The sequence below is a fragment of the Cheilinus undulatus genome, linkage group 13, assembly GCF_018320785.1.
Source record: "Cheilinus undulatus linkage group 13, ASM1832078v1, whole genome shotgun sequence".
Taxonomy (NCBI): Eukaryota; Metazoa; Chordata; class Actinopteri; order Labriformes; family Labridae; genus Cheilinus; species Cheilinus undulatus.
In genome coordinates, this window is record NC_054877.1 from 728,655 (window position 1) to 744,996 (window position 16,342).

A 16,342-nucleotide genomic window follows, 5' to 3' on the forward strand; every position below is an offset into this window, starting at 1 on the left:
GCAGTGAAGGCAAATCAATACGCATTGGACTCAGTGTGCAAGGTCAGACTGTGTGACATTTTTTTGGAACAGATAAAACAAAAACACATCCGACAATAGCAGACCCAGTGTGTAGTAGCTATGGGCGTGGTTCTGTACTGTGAGCGATTGGCTCACAGTTCAGAACCACGCCCACAGCTACCGCCCCCTTCTCCTAAAACAGCGCTGACCAGCGCCCTCCATAATCAGGTTCAGCTTCTGATCAGAGGTCTTCTGTAGAGATTGGTCTGATGGTTTCTGAGGTACTGTGAAGGACATGTGGGATCACTGCTGATCCAGCAGAGCTCAGAGGGTTGACAGTGATGACTCGGTGGACACTGATGGTTAGACTTAGCTCAGAGTTTAAGGTCTGTGCTTTTACAGACTGGGGGACGCCCAGCCCTCCATCATGCTTGGATCTATAGAGGACGTTTGTCCGAGGACTTCCAGTAACCGTGTCTCTGTCTGTTTTTCCACACAGCTGGAGTAGATGTGAGACCAGTTACACAGAGATGTCAGTCCGCTCCAGTTAGCGACAGCTCCACGATGATGGCAGTTTAAGAGAGGTGAGTGAGAAGAAGCAGCTCCATTTACCTGCAGTTTGAGTTCATCTTCATGAGGCTTCAGGAGCATCCATCCAGATCCACTCTGACTCCTTCAGCCCAGTTCAGACCACAGAGACAGTGTGGATCTCTCTTTATTTCATGGGTCATCATGATCATCACCGTCATTACCATCGGAGCACAGCAGTGAAATTTCATAACATAGAAACACCAGAAAGCTCTGCTAGATCAGTCTAGTAATAACGAAGATTTCTGCTGACACAAACTCATTTTCTCTTCTTCTTTCAAAATAAAAAAGTGGGCTAAATTTAACGTCATATTGATTTTTACTCTTTCTGAAAACAGTTTAAAAAATCCTGTTGTTGTTTTATGCATCATAGGGCAGAATTCAATATGTATACAGCGATTTAGAGGAGACTTCAAAATATTGTGGTATATATTGTGTATTATTGTATCGCCCAGCCCTACTGAGGACAGAGATTTAAAGACTTCATCTTTACTTCCCTTTCACTCGCCGTCATGAGTCTGCTCTGCTGAAGAGGACGATAGAACAGCAGCAGCTGGAGCAGCCAGCTCTCTGCTCTGGCAGATCGTTGATATCTCTAGACCAGTGATACTCAATGTGTGGCTCTTTTGTGACGATTTCTGGCTCTTTATATCTTAATGTGAAATATTATTCCCCCAGAAAACCTTCAAAATGGAAAATTTTACCTCAGAAATTATTACTTATTTGCAGTTTTTTGCAACTTTAATTCCTTTTTTACTGCTTTTAGCCCATTTTTGGCCCTTTTATCCAGCTTCTTGCAATTTTTTTCCCCTTTTTCCCCATTTCTCGCCCATTTAACCCTTACATACTGTTCATATTCTGTACCTTCACAGTATGGCCCGGGTCAATTTTGACTTGGCCCAAGAATTACCAAATTTTTAACTGCAAACCTATTCAGAATGTTTAAATAGCATATGGCACTTAAAAATGAAAGATTAGCCCTTCATAAATGTTTCAAAGAGCAGGGAAAGTGTATTATTTTTAGTTTTACACCACTCGTTTTGGTGAAAAATATCTATTACACACTAAAATGTCATGTAATATACACAAGAAAAAAAAGTCATAATGATTTGAATATTTCTTATTGACCTTGAAAATTACATGAAGAATCTGGAACTTTTGGACTTCATAATATAACCACTGAACACTTTCCTCACTGCTGTATCATAAGTTATAAAGTGCTTATTGTGAACCAGTCAAGCGACCCGTTCTTTCACAAATGTTTGTAGAAACAGTCTGCATGCCTAGGTGCTTGATTTTATACACCTGTGGCCATGGAAGTGATTGGAACACCTGATTTACATTATTTGGATGGGTGAGTGAATACTTTTGGCAATATAGTGTATGATAACTCCTATGTTGTGTGTTTACTAGTTCAGTATTTTGGGATTCCCCCTGCTCCTTCAAAGACCAGCAGGTGTTGGTTTCTGCGGGAACCTGGGCAAATGTTTTAGGAACAGACAGTTCTCGTGACAGTGGTGAACCTTGAACTCTGTCGCCTCTTTCACACATAAAATGCACACAAACATGACATGTACATTCTCACAGTTTCATGATTACATAAAATCACAATTTTCCTTTATTTGACCCACACTGGTAGATCTAAAATCCATCTGAATAGATACGGGTCAAATTTGACCCGTAACAGCCTCAGTGTGCAAAAATGTGTAACACCTATACAAAAATATGAATAAATTAAATATTTTTATTTGTATGTATTTTGGGTCACTTCAGGAAAAGTCATCAAATTTCAGGCTAAAAAATGACGTTTGGTGTATTTTTACTGCTGTCAAATGTCAAAACGGGCCAAATTTGACCCCAACAGTATGAAAGGCTTAAGCTGTTTTTTGCAATTACATGCCACTCTATCATGCTTTTTGTCCATTTTCCCACCTTTTTTTCTGATTTTTGCCCATTTTAGTCACTTGTCACTAATATTTCTCCACCTTTTGCCACTATTAGACCATTTTTTGCCACCTGTAACTCATTTTTTTTTGCCACTTTTCTCCCAGTGTTTGCCACTTTTGGATCATTTTAGCCACTTCTTTTTGCCAATTTTCTCCCATTAAAGCTGCTTTTTGTAATTAAATGCCACTAATTTCCCATTTTGCAACTCTTACATTTTTTTTTGCCCATTTTTTCCATCTGTTTTCATTTTTTGCCCATTATAGTCACTTTTCACTCATTTTTCTCCACGTTTTTGCCACTTTTGGACCATTTTTCCCACCTGTAACATATTTTTTTGCCACTTTTCTCCTAGTGTTTACCACTTTAAGCCCATTTTTGCCACCTTTCTCCCCCTTTTTTTTTTTTTTTTTTAAAGGTTTATTTTTGGGCATTTTGTGCCTTTGTTTGATGGAGGATAGAATAGTGGATAGAGTTGGAAGCAGGGAGGAGAGTGGGGAGAGAAATGCGGTGAAGGGCCTCAGGCCAGATTTGAATCCGGGCCGCCCGTGTACATGGGGCGCGCGCCTTTTTTTACACTTTTATTCTGCTTTCTACAATTTTTTACCCCTTTTTTGCCTCATTTAAGCTGCCTTTTGCAATTAAATGCCACTTTTTGCCTGTTTTCCCCACCTTTTTTCTGATGATTACCCACTTTAGTCATTTTTCACTCATGTTTGCAACATTTTTGCCACTTTTATCTCATTATTTGGTCACTTCCCACCCATTTTTGCCACTTTTCTCCCTATGTCTGCCGCTTTTTCACAATTTCTATTCCCAATTTTCAACAATTTAGGCTACCTTTTGCCCTTAAATATCATGTTTTTCCTATATTTTGCCCATTTTTCCACTTTATAAAAAACTTTTGACTTCTTTTTTGTCATTTTTTCCTCCAAGTTTTCCACTTTTTTTCTATTTCTGGTCATTTTAGCTACCTATTATCATGAAATACAACTTTTTTCTCTAATTTTTGCCCATTTTAGCCAATTCCTTTTGCCACTTTTATCCCATTTTTGCCCTGTTTCACCATTTTTTTTGCTACTTTTTGCCCATTTAAGCTACCTTTTGTCATTACATACCACATTTTTCTGATGATTGCCCATTTTAGTCATTTTTCACTCCTTTTTCAACATTTTTGCCACTTATAACTCATTATTTGGTCACTTCCCACCCATTTTTGCCACTTTTCTCCCTATGTTTGCCGCTTTTTGACCACTTTTGCCACCTTTAACTCATTTTGATTGCCACTTCTCACCACTTAGATTGTGGCTCTTGCAGATGTATTTTTTAACAGTTTGGCTCTTTGGTTGAGCAGGGTTGAGTCACACTGCTCTAGATCGTCCTATTGCTCAGCCTTTTCAGAGGATGAACCAGGCTTCATTCACTAAGCACGAGCAGCAGAAGTGGATATGTTAGCTGGCTGAATGTTCCAGTCCTTCCTCTCCATGGCTGCAGTAAACACCAGCATTATCCATGCAGTCTTTAGGAGCATGGCTCTGATATTTTCTCTGGGATTGTGACAGGAGAAGATAGGCGTTATGAAATGATTCACTCTTCTCTCACAGTCAGTTGGTCGTTTCGGTCCCCACCTCCTTCACACATCCCACCACTGAGCTGTTCCTTTCTATCTGTCTGTATATTTTAGGCTTCAGAGGCATGCACAAACCCAGGATTTAATTTGTGAGCAGAGCGAGCTGCTCTGCAGCTCTGCAGCTCTGCAGAGGAGAGGCAGGTACTAAGATAGAGAGAGAGAGAGAGAGAGAGAGAGAGAGAGAGAGAGAGAGAGAGCAGGGTAAGCCCACGCTCTTCTCTTCTCAACCTTGCTCCAAAGGCTGAGTTGAATCATAACAGTCAGTGGGCGAAAAGAAAGAGAAAAAAATCTTCTCCACGCACATTCTGACGTACATCTCTAGTCGATTGGGGGTCGTATTAAAGGGATGAAGGGAGAAAAGGAAGAGAAGGAGTAGATGATAGCCTGTGGCGGTGCTTAGGCGCTCAATCTCGCTCTCTCTGCAGGATTTTAATCGCTCTATTGTCTCTTCATCAAATTTAATCCAGCTGGACGACTTTCATTAGTACAGAATGAGGCACAAACACCAGCATCAAGGGAATAATATGTTTGTAGAATTCTGAGAAGTGTGTTTATGTGGACGCTTTCAAAGAATTCAATCAGAGAGGGAGAAACTTTTCCTCCAGCATCATCGCTGTGCCTTCAGACGATTCAAAGAAAGATACAAACACAGCAGTTAGCTCTGAGTCAGGGCGGCGCGGTGACATTTACAGATAACACTGTGACATTTGACTAAACACAGGACTACTACTGCACTCCTACAACAACCTTTACATGTTTAACACCACCAGACTACTACTGCACAACTACAACAACCTTTACATGTTTAACACCACCAGACTACTACTGCACAACTACAACAACCTTTACATGTTTAACACCACCAGACTACTACTGCACAACTACAACAACCTTTACATGTTTAACACCACCAGACTACTACTGCACTCCTACAACAACCTTTACATGTTTAACACCACCAGACTACTACTGCACTCCTACAACAACCTTTACATGTTTAACACCACCAGACTACTACTGCACAACTACAACAACCTTTACATGTTTAACACCACCAGACTACTACTGCACTCCTACAACAACCTTTACATGTTTAACACCACCAGACTACTACTGCACTCCTACAACAACCTTTACATGTTTAACACCACCAGACTACTACTGCACAACTACAACAACCTTTACATGTTTAACACCACCAGACTACTACTGCACTCCTACAACAACCTTTACATGTTTAACTACACCAGACTACTACTGCACTCCTACAACAACCTTTACATGTTTAACACCACCAGACTACTACTGCACTCCTACAACAACCTTTACATGTTTAACACCACCAGACTACTACTGCACTCCTACAACAACCTTTACATGTTTAACACCACCAGACTACTACTGCACTCCTACAACAACCTTTACATGTTTAACACCACTGCACTCCTACAACAACCTTTACATGTTTAACACCACCAGACTACTACTGCAGTACTACTGCCCAGGCGTCCTCAGGCGAAGGTCAGGTGGTCTCTTTGGCCTAGGTGTCCTCAGTTGCAGGTCAGGTTGTCTGGTTTGTCCCAGATGTATTCAGTTGAAGGTCAGGGTTTCTGGTTTATCTAGGTGTCCTCAGTATGAGATCGGGTGTTATGGTTTGCCTTGGTGCCCTCAGTTGAAGGTGAGGTGGTCTGGTTTGTTCCAGATGTCCTCAGTTGAAGGTTAGGTGGTCTGGTTTGCCTAGGCAGCCTCAGTTGAAGGTCAGGTGGTCTTTTTTGTCCCAGATGTTTTTATTTGAAGGTTAGGGGTGCTGGTTTGCCTAGATGTCCTCAGTTGAAGGTTAGGTGGTCTGGTTTGCCTAGGTGTCCTTAGTTGAAGATTAGATGTTTTGGTGTGTCCCAGGTGTCCTCAGTGTAAGGTCATGGTCTGGTTGGCCTACGGTTCTCTTCAGAGCTTTTCACGCAGACATGTCTTAGTCACTCTGAGTCAAACAGGAAACCCTCAGGAGTCTGGATGAGTGTACAGTAGAGTGACGCGCTGACGCCAAATATACAACCAGAGCAGAGCAGAGACATTTATAGAGTCCAGTTTGAGAAGCTGTCACTGATTAATACAGAACACTCCCTGTCTTTAACATGGATGAGTCTGGTTCACCCTTTAAACCTTTACTGTAGAGAAAAAAATTACCAAACTGCGGTTTTTCTTTTAACTATTTAGGTTGTACATTTTTAGTTTCTATCCAATATTCAGGATAAGTAGGGCCTAAAAGTAAAACACCTAAGCCGAACAGGAAATGTTTCCCAATGACATAAAAAATAAAAATCCATAAACAGTCCCTCAAGCTGTACAGTATGGACCCAAATACAGCACACAGGAGACATGAAGAACAGTCTTTACTGGTATCTGCAGTACTTAAATGGCCAACAGGTAAGCAGGAACAGAGTTCCCAACAACAATTACAAGAACTGTAATGGTCTTCGAACAGAGTTCAGAAGGCAGGGTCAGAACCCAGCAAGGAAACAAACCCAAAGTCCATGCAGCATCAACAGAGCGTCTATGAGTCCAAAACACAATCAAAGCAGCAGCTCTTATTCAGAGAACTGCTGTGACTAGGCTGCCTGCTACATAGCACATATGTGTGCATATGCAAGGGTTGCAACAATCGTGCGTGTATGACAGCCAACGGAGAGGCAGATTTTACTTGTAACTGATGTCTCCTGAGTATTTTGACAACTTGAAGTGAAAGAGTAAGTTTTCTGAACCAAAATAAACTCTTTAAAAAATTTGCAAATCTTTTTTCTACAAATTTGCTAATCTATCGACACATTTACAGACCTGTGTACAGATGGAGTGTGCCACTGTCCACGCAAAGAATATGATCTATAAAAACAGACCTGGCGGTGGAATATACGCACCTGTAACACTGACTCGTGCGTATGAGAGTTTTAGAGATGCTGAGGTGAAGTGAAGCTAGTAATAAAACAACACAGGTTCATTTTGATGCATGCCCAATGAGACATTTGTCTTCCTTGTATTAACATGTGTTCATGTTTATCTTTTAAAAACCTGCTCTATGTTTGATTATCAAAGTCTCACCGTCATCACCCTGATGTGGGCGGACAAACTTTGACATCATCATTTCATGTAGTCAACCAAACAAGAAGTGAAAGAACTGCAGATGACAGCTCCTGTATTTTCCTTTAATCACAGACTCATATTTTGTTTGTCCTGACATGTCACAGTTATACTAATCTTTGTCCAATCACATGCTGACGTGTCACAGTTAGATTAAACTTTGTCCAATAACGTGCTGACGTGTCACAGTTAGAGAAAACTTTGTCCAATAACATGCTGACGTGTCACAGTTAGATTAAACTTTGTCCAATAACGTGCTGACGTGTCACAGTTAGAGAAAACTTTGTCCAATAACATGCTGACGTGTCACAGTTAGATTAAACTTTGTCCAATAACGTGCTGACGTGTCACAGTTAGATTAAACTTTGTCCAATAACGTGCTGACGTGTCACAGTTAGATTAAACTTTGTCCAATAACGTGCTGACGTGTCACAGTTAGATTAAACTTTGTCCAATAACGTGCTGACGTGTCACAGTTAGATTAAACTTTGTCCAATAACGTGCTGACGTGTCACAGTTAGATTAAACTTTGTCCAATAACGTGCTGACGTGTCACAGTTAGATTAAACTTTGTCCAATAACGTGCTGACGTGTCACAGGGATAATATTCTTTGTCCAATCACATGCTGACATGTCACAGTGAGATTAAAATTTGTCCAATAACATGCTGACGTGTCACAGTGATAATATTCTTTGTCCAATCACGTGCTGACGTGTCAGAGTGATAATAATCTTTGTCCAATCAGGTGGTGACGTGTCACAGTGATTATAATCTTTGTCCAATCACGTGGTGATGTGTCACAGTGATAATAATCTTTGTCCAATCACATGCTGACGTGTCACTGTGAGATTAATTCTTTGTCCAATCACATGCTTACATGTCACAGTGATATTAATCTTTGTCCAATGACGTTCTGACGTGTCACAGTGATAATAATCTTTGTCCAATGACGTTCTGACGTGTCACAGTGATAATAATCTTTGTCCAATGACGTTCTGACGTGTCACAGTGATAATAATCTTTGTCCAATGACGTTCTGACGTGTCACAGTGATAATAATCTTTGTCCAATCACATGCTGACGTGTCACTGTGAGATTAATCTTTGTCCAATCACATGCTGACGTGTCACTGTGAGATTAATCTTTGTCCAATCACATGCTGACATGTCACAGTGATAATAATCTTTGTCCAATGACGTTCTGATGTGTCACAGTGATATTAATCTTTGTCAAATGAAGTGCTGACGTGTCACAGTGATATTAATCTTTGTCCAATGACGTTCTGATGTGTCACAGTGATATTAATCTTTTTCCAATGACATGCTGACGTGTCACAGTGATAATAATCTGGTCCAATCACGTGGTGACGTGTCACAGTGATTATAATCTTTGTCCAATCACGTGGTGATGTGTCACAGTGATAATAATCTGGTCCAATCACGTGGTGACGTGTCACTGTGATAATAATCTTTGTCCAATGATGTTCTGACGTGTCACAGTGATAATAATCTTTGTCCAATCACGTGGTGACGTGTCACAGTGATATTAATCTTTGTCCAATCACATGCTGACGTGTCACAGTGATAATAATCTTTGTCCAATCACATGCTGACGTGTCACAGTGATAATAATCTTTGTCCAATCACATGCTGACGTGTCACAGTGATAATAATCTTTGTCCAATCACATGCTGACGTGTCACAGTGATGTTTAATAACCTCCAATGATCCTACAGCCTTCATCCCAACTGCAGTGTTGTAGACTCAGACTGTAGTCTGTTATCTTGGCCAATCAGAGCTCATCATTACATAAACTTCAGTGTTTTACGATGAACTCCGATGAACCGTTGGTGTGTCATCTCTCTCTGATGTCCCGTCCACTTCCTGTATCGGCCCGTCCAGCACTGTCTCTTTCTGAGTCATCGCTCTCTCTCCATCCCTAAGGCGAGCTGCTGTAGTTCTCAGTGTTTCAGTGTCTGGGCATCCAAGGAGGACAGTTTCAGCCGCCATCATTTGGCTCCTTTAAACCTTTGATAACTACTCACTGAACAGGAGTTAGGATTAGAAAGCCATCAGATGACCAGAGAGACAGAGACCAGGTCTTAGTCAGTCAACAGTGACAGGAAGGACCCAGACAGCCAATCAGGAGTGTCAACAACAGAAATACTCTGCAGGATTTATTGCTCCATAATGTTACACTCACTCTGACTCATAAAAACAACAGGTTCTCAATAAGAACATCAGATTTATTCATTTACAGTATGAGTAATTAAAAAATTAAATCCATGCCTTTTTGAGAGAAAAAAACTGAGAACCGAACACTGGTTTCTGTGGTGGTGATGTAGGGCAAGGAGGGAATGTTTTATGAGCTACAGTATAAAGAATGATATAATTTATTAAGGCAAGGAGGGAATGTTTTATGAGCTACAGTATAAAGGATAATATAATTTATTAAGGCAAGGAGGGAATGTTTTATGAGCTACAGTATAAAGGATAATATTAATTATTAAGGCAAGGAGGGAATGTTTTATGAGCTACAGTATAAAGGATGATATAAATTATTAAGGCAAGGAGGGAATGTTTTATGAGCTACAGTATAAAGAATAATATAATTTATCAATGCAAGGAGGGAATGTTTTATACGCTACAGTATAAAGAATGATATAATTTATTAAGGCAAGGAGGGAATGTTTTATGAGCTGCAGTATAAAGAATGATATAATTTATTAATGCAAGGAGGGAATGTTTTATGAGCTGCAGTATAAAGGATGAGATAATTTATTAAGGCAAGGAGGGAATGTTTTATGAGCTACAGTATAAAGAATGATATAATTTATTAAGGCAAGGAGGGAATGTTTTATGAGCTGCAGTATAAAGGATGAGATAATTTATTAAGGCAAGGAGGGAATATTTTATGAGCTACAGTATAAAGGCTGTTATAATTTATTAAGGCAAGGAGGGAATGTTTTATGGACTACAGTATAAAGGATGATATAATTTATTAAGGCAAGGAGGGAATATTTATGAGCTACAGTATAAAGGCTGTTATAATTTATTAAGGCAAGGAGGGACTGTTTTATGGACTACAGTATAAAGGATGATATAATTTATTAAGGCAAGGAGGGAATATTGTATGAGCTACAGTATAAAGACTGTTATAATTTATTAAGGCAAGGAGGGAATGTTTTATGAGCTACAGTATAAAGGATGACATAATTTGTTAAGGCAAGGAGGGAATGTTTTATGAGCTACAGTGTAAAGGATGACGTATTTTATTAAGGAAAGGAGGGAATGTTGTATGGGCTACAGTGTAAAGGTTAATATTTTTTATGGCAAGGTTGGAATGTTTTATGAGCTACAGTGTAAAGGATGACATAATTTATTAAGGCAAGGTTGGAATGTTTTATAGCTGCGATGGATGGCAAAATCCATCAAGGCAAGGAGGGAAGGGTTTACAAGCTATAAAAGATGCCAGTCATTTAAGGCAAAAGTGGAATGGTTTAATGAGTTAAAAATAAAGGTTGATATGATTTATAAAGGCATGGAGGAAATGTTTTATGATCTACACTATAAAGGATGACATAATTTATTAAGGCAAGGAGGGAATGTTTTTTGAGCTACAGTATAATGGCTCACATAAATAATTAAGGCACGGAGGGAATGTTTTATGCGCTAAAGTGTAAAGAATAATGTAATTTATTAATGCAAGGAGGGAATTTTTAATGAGCTACAGTAACAAAGATGACATCATTTATTAAGGCAAGGAGGGAATGTTTTATGCGCTACAGTATAATGGCTAACATAAATTGTTAAGGCAAGGAGGGAATGTTTTATGGACTACAGTATAAAGGATGATGTAATTTGTTAAGGCTAGGAGGCAAGGTTTTTATGAGTTACACTATAAAGGATGACATTATTAAGGCAAGGAGGGAATGTTTTTTGAGCTACAGTATATTGACTGACATTTGTCAAGGCAAGGAGGGAATGTTTTATGAGCTAGAGTGTAAAGGATAGCACAAATTGTTAAGGCAAGGAGGGAATGTTTTTTGAGCTACAGTATAAAGTATGACATTTGTCAAGGCAAGGAGGGAATGTTTTATGAGCGTCAGTATAAAGGATGACGTATTTTATTAAGGCAAGGAGGGAATGTTTTATGAGCTACAGTATAAAGAGTGATGTAATTTTTTTAAGGCTAGGAGGGAATGTTTTATGAGCTAGAGTGTAAAGGATGACACAAAGTGTTTAGGCAAGGAGGGAATGTTTTATAAGCTACAGTACAAAGGCTGACATTTTATTATGGGAAGGAGGGAATGTTTTATGAGCTAGAGTGTAAAGGATAACACAAATTGTTAAGGCAAGGAGGGAATGTTTTATAAGCATCAGTATAAAGGATGATGTATTTTATTAAGGCAAGGAGGGAATGTTTTATGAGCTACAGTATAAAGAATGATGTAATTTTTTTAAGGCAAGAAAGGAAAGTTTTATGAGCTACAGTATAATGGCTGACATAAATTGTTAATGCAAGGAGGGAATGTTTTATGCGCTAAAGTATAAAGAATGATGTAATTTTATTAAGGCTAAGAGGGAATGTTTTATGAGCTAGAGTGTAAAGGATGACACAAATTGTTAAGGCAAGGAGGGAATGTTTTATATGCTACAGTATAAAGGCTGACATTTTATTATGGCAAGGAGGGAATGTTTTATGAGCTAGAGTGTAAAGGATGACGTATTTTATAAAGGCAAGGAGAGAATGTTTTATGAGCTACAGTATAAAGGATGACATAATTTATTAAGGCAAGGTTGGAATGTTTTATATCTGCAACGGAGAGAGGCAAGAGTGGAATGGTTTAATGAGTTAAAATCAATAAAAAAGTCTATAAAGGCAAGGATTATGTATGAACTTGTCTTAAAGAGGTAAATATGTCCCCTTTAAAGGTAAGGATGGAATGTATTATAGCGGTAAAGGATGACATAATATCTAAAGGAAAGGATGGGATATTTTCTAGGCTTTTTCTAGGATGGCATAATCTATGTAAGGCAAGGATGAAATGTTTTTAAGCTATAAAGGATGACATAATCTTTAACGACAAGAATGGAATGTTTTAAAGCTATAAAGGGTAAGATTATCTTTCTAAGGCAGTGGGCAGAATGTTGGTGAAGCTGGGGATGTTGGGGCCTAATGGTAGGCCATACTTGGCAAATTTTGGAAAAGTTACCAGCAAACGTCAGCTAATCTAAGGGAAAAATTGTGGGTTTGTTTGTGTTGCTATGGTGATAGAGGGATGAAGTATGCTGAGTTTTCTTTTTGATGGTCTGTTCTGGTATACATTTTTTTTTAATCATAAACTCTGATTTAATCTCCAGACATGAATCTTACCAGTCTGTTAATGTGAGCGCCACTGAAATGAAAGGATTGAAGTCTTAAGTAATAACCTGGCCTGTTTACACCTCTAATCTTCATCGCCTTACCGTCCTCTTCCTCCTGAGGTCCTCTTCCTCTGCAGTAAAGCTCCAGATGCTTCCATCCTGTAATCCTCGTTCATGACTGACGCCAGTTTTGGCTCCCTGCAGCCAGCTCTGCTTCACACTGAAATGAATGAAACAAATAGTAAATCAGATTTCATGCTGTGTTATATTGTGTGCAGTGGATTATTTACTGCAGTGAGAGTTACTATAGGACATCAGCATAACAGCAGCACGTCTAAACAGCAGGATGTTTCCTGTAGCATGAAGGAATGTTTGTTTAAGTGTTAAAACATCTTTGTTCTGTAAAGGTGTGCTGTAGAGGACAGGTAAAAGTCAACTTCCTGTGGCTCTATGACCATGCTTCCTTTATGATCAGTGAGGTTCATTAAATGCTAAAATAACAGTCATGTCTGCGTGTCTTTTCAGCCCGACTTTACCCAGACTTCTGCTGTTAGACTCGTAGAAAACCTCCAGAAGACATCAGGGAGAGCTGACATGTGAGCACAGCAGGAAACATTGAGAACATTCCCCTCCAGAGAGTGGGAGGGTGCTGATGAAGGTAACCTAGTGGGAATTAGTGGGAGAGATGGAGCTGCCTCGTCTGCTCTGTGCTTGCCACTGCTATTGTAAATATGTCAGCTTAATAGTAGTTATTATAGCTGGGTGTAAACGGCTGAAACTTGATGTTCCATGATGCTGCATGGTGAATGTCTCAGTCATGGCCAGGCTGTGCACTTCTAGAATTTCATAGAAGGCTGTCATTATTGTAGTATCAGTAGGACCATGGCCGTTCACTGAAATGTCTGCAGAAAGGTCTTTAACTGAGCTTATACTGACCTTTGGAGATGAACCTTGATTGAAAAAGACTTTGGCTTTCTGGAAATATTCCATACTGTTAAAAGGTTTATTTCTTTATGCTCCTTTATACACTATATCGCCAGAAATATTCGCTCACCTGCCTTGACTCGCATATGAACTTCAGTGACATCCCATTCTTAATCCATAGGGTTTAGTATGATGCCGGTCCACCCTTTGCAGCTATAACAGCTTCAACTCTTCCGGGAAGGCTTTCCACAAGGTTTAGGAGTGTGTTTATGGGAATTTTTGACCATTCTTCTAGAAGCACATTTTTGAGCTCACACACTGATGTTGGACCAGAAGGCCTGGCTCTCAGTCTCTGCTCTAATTCATCCCAAAGGTGTTCTATGGGGTTGAGGTCAGGACTCTGTGCAGGCCAGTCAAGTTGATCCACACCAAACTCTCGTCTTTATGGACCTTGCTTTGTGCACTGGTGCACAGTCATGTTGGAACAGGAAGGGGCCATCCCCAAACTGTTCCCACAAAGTTGGGAGCATGGAATTGTCCAAAATCTCTTGGTATGCTGAAGCATTCAGAGTTCCTTTCACTGGAACTAAGGGGCCAAGCCCAGCTCCTGAAAAACAAGCCCACACCATAATCCCCCCTCCACCAAACTTTACACTTGGCACAATGCAGTAGGACAAGAACAGTTCTCCTGGCAACCGCCAAACCCAGACTGGTCCATCAGATTGCCAGATGGAGAAGCGCGATTCGTCACTCCAGAGAATGCGTCTCCACTGCTCTAGAGTCCAGTGGCGGCGTGCTTTACACCACTGCATCCGACGCTTTGCATTGACCTTGGTGATGTATGGCTTGGATGTAGCTGTTACCATGGAAACCCATTCATGAAGCTCTCTACCACTGTTCTTGAGCTAATCTGAAGGCCACATGAAGTTTGGAGGTCTTTAGCCATTGACTCTGCTGAAAGTTGGTGACCTCTGCGCACTATGACCTCAGCATCCGCTGACCCCGCTCCGTCATTTTATGTGGCCTACCACTTGGTGGCTGAGTTGCTGTCGTTCCCAATGGCTTCCTCTTTGTTATAATACCACTGACAGTTGACTGTGGAATATTTAGGAGCCAGGAAATTTCACCACTGGACTTGCTGCACAAGTTTGTATTTTGACCTTTGAAAGTCATGAATTTTAATTTTATTTAGTACTTTAACTGCTAAAAGTCATGATTTAACTTTTTACTTTTTTTTCCATCTGAAAATCATTTATCATAATTCTTACATTTTTTTCCCCCTATAATTCATTTGTGGTGAAGATGAGGTTGACAGTTTATAGGTAATTTGGACCCAGTTAGGCCCTCAGGTTAGACCCAAACTCAGGATTGGGCCCCTGCTGTGACTGAGTCTGACATCCCTGTTGTAGAGCATCTATTAAACTGGAGCTCTGACACAGAGTCCAGGTCCAGATTTGGATTAAACCTCAGCCTTAGTCTGCAGTAGAATGAGTTTAGTGAGTAATCCCAGTATGAGGAGCACATATTCACAGTAAAGCTGTATGACATAAGTATGATGAATCAGAAGCATGGCTCACATTCAAACAGGCTGAGAGAGGAAAAGCCTCCTCTGCTGTTTATAGACTGTTTCTATGGAGCTGACTGAGGATGCATTTAGAACAGCCACAGTACAATACACTCTGGAGGAGAGGAGAGAGGGCTCAATGATGAGGAATGTGGGAGATTTCTGTTCACACGATGCTGTGGTTTCCATGGCGACACATCTTTTCTCTTTTTTAATAACGTGTTAGTCAAGGAGAGCCAGGAGAGAGAGAGGGGCGAGTGAGAAGGAGAGAAATCTCCATGTTCCTCTCTGAGGACGATCAGAGGGGTCATCCTCACATCACTTCACTCTCTGAAGGTGTGATAGAGGGGAATTCAGACATCACCTGTTTGTGTAATACCTGCAGTCAGATGGTAGTTTCCGTAGGAAATGACCATATATGGACGTGAAGATGGAGCTGGAGATCAGGACAGGACATGTGGTTCAGAGTCATCAGCTAAGATAAACAGCAGACCTGTGGTTACTTCATGGTGAGCATTCAGCCCAGTTTCAGATGTTACTGCAGATACATGAGCACAGTCAGCCTCTCAGTCCTGCAACTCCAACTCAGTGACTCCTACAGGCTTCATTCTGGCTTTAAACCGTAGGCACAGTGTTTCATTTGGAGCCCGAACAGAGCACATCTACGAACAAGGAGGCAGGTTAGAGCCCAAAGGCAGGCTGGAATAGAGAGACTGTGGGCACATTCACACCAGAGCCGTTTGGTCCGCTTTAAACTAACTCTGTTTTTCCAGATAGTCCGGTTCGTTTGGAGAGGTGTGAAATCTCAGATGAACTCTGGTGCGGACCAAACAAGCAGACTCTGGTCCGCTTGAAAACAGGGGGTCTCGGTCCGCTTCCAAACGAACACTGGTGTGGTTCGTTTGACGTGTGAAAGCAAACCAACCAACCAACTTGTGAACCAAAGGCAGGAAGTGGCATAAAGCGTCATGATATACAGATTTATATGTGATTTAATACATTCAAATACATGTTGGTACCCCGCTTGGCGTCTGTGTAGCCATAGCAACACGTCATAGACGGTGCTGATTTATTTGTCTCATGTAAAGAACGACATGCTGGACAGCTCACCGCCTCACTGTCTGCTGGTAATGCCCCAATCCCAAGACAGAGTAAATTTGGTGTTTTATCATCGTTGATGTGGAAGAAAAGAC

At 40.4% G+C, this 16,342-nt stretch overlaps 1 protein-coding gene across 1 annotated transcript in view; it reads left to right on the top strand.

Annotated features, from left to right (window-relative positions):
• LOC121520456 (disks large-associated protein 1-like) overlaps positions 1-16,342 on the top strand; it is a 192,657-nt gene that overhangs the window by 58,789 nt on the left and 117,526 nt on the right. The window contains exon 2 of the mRNA XM_041803916.1: positions 500-584. The gene's annotated coding sequence lies outside the window, so the exon portion shown is untranslated. The remainder of the gene's footprint in view (positions 1-499; positions 585-16,342) is intronic.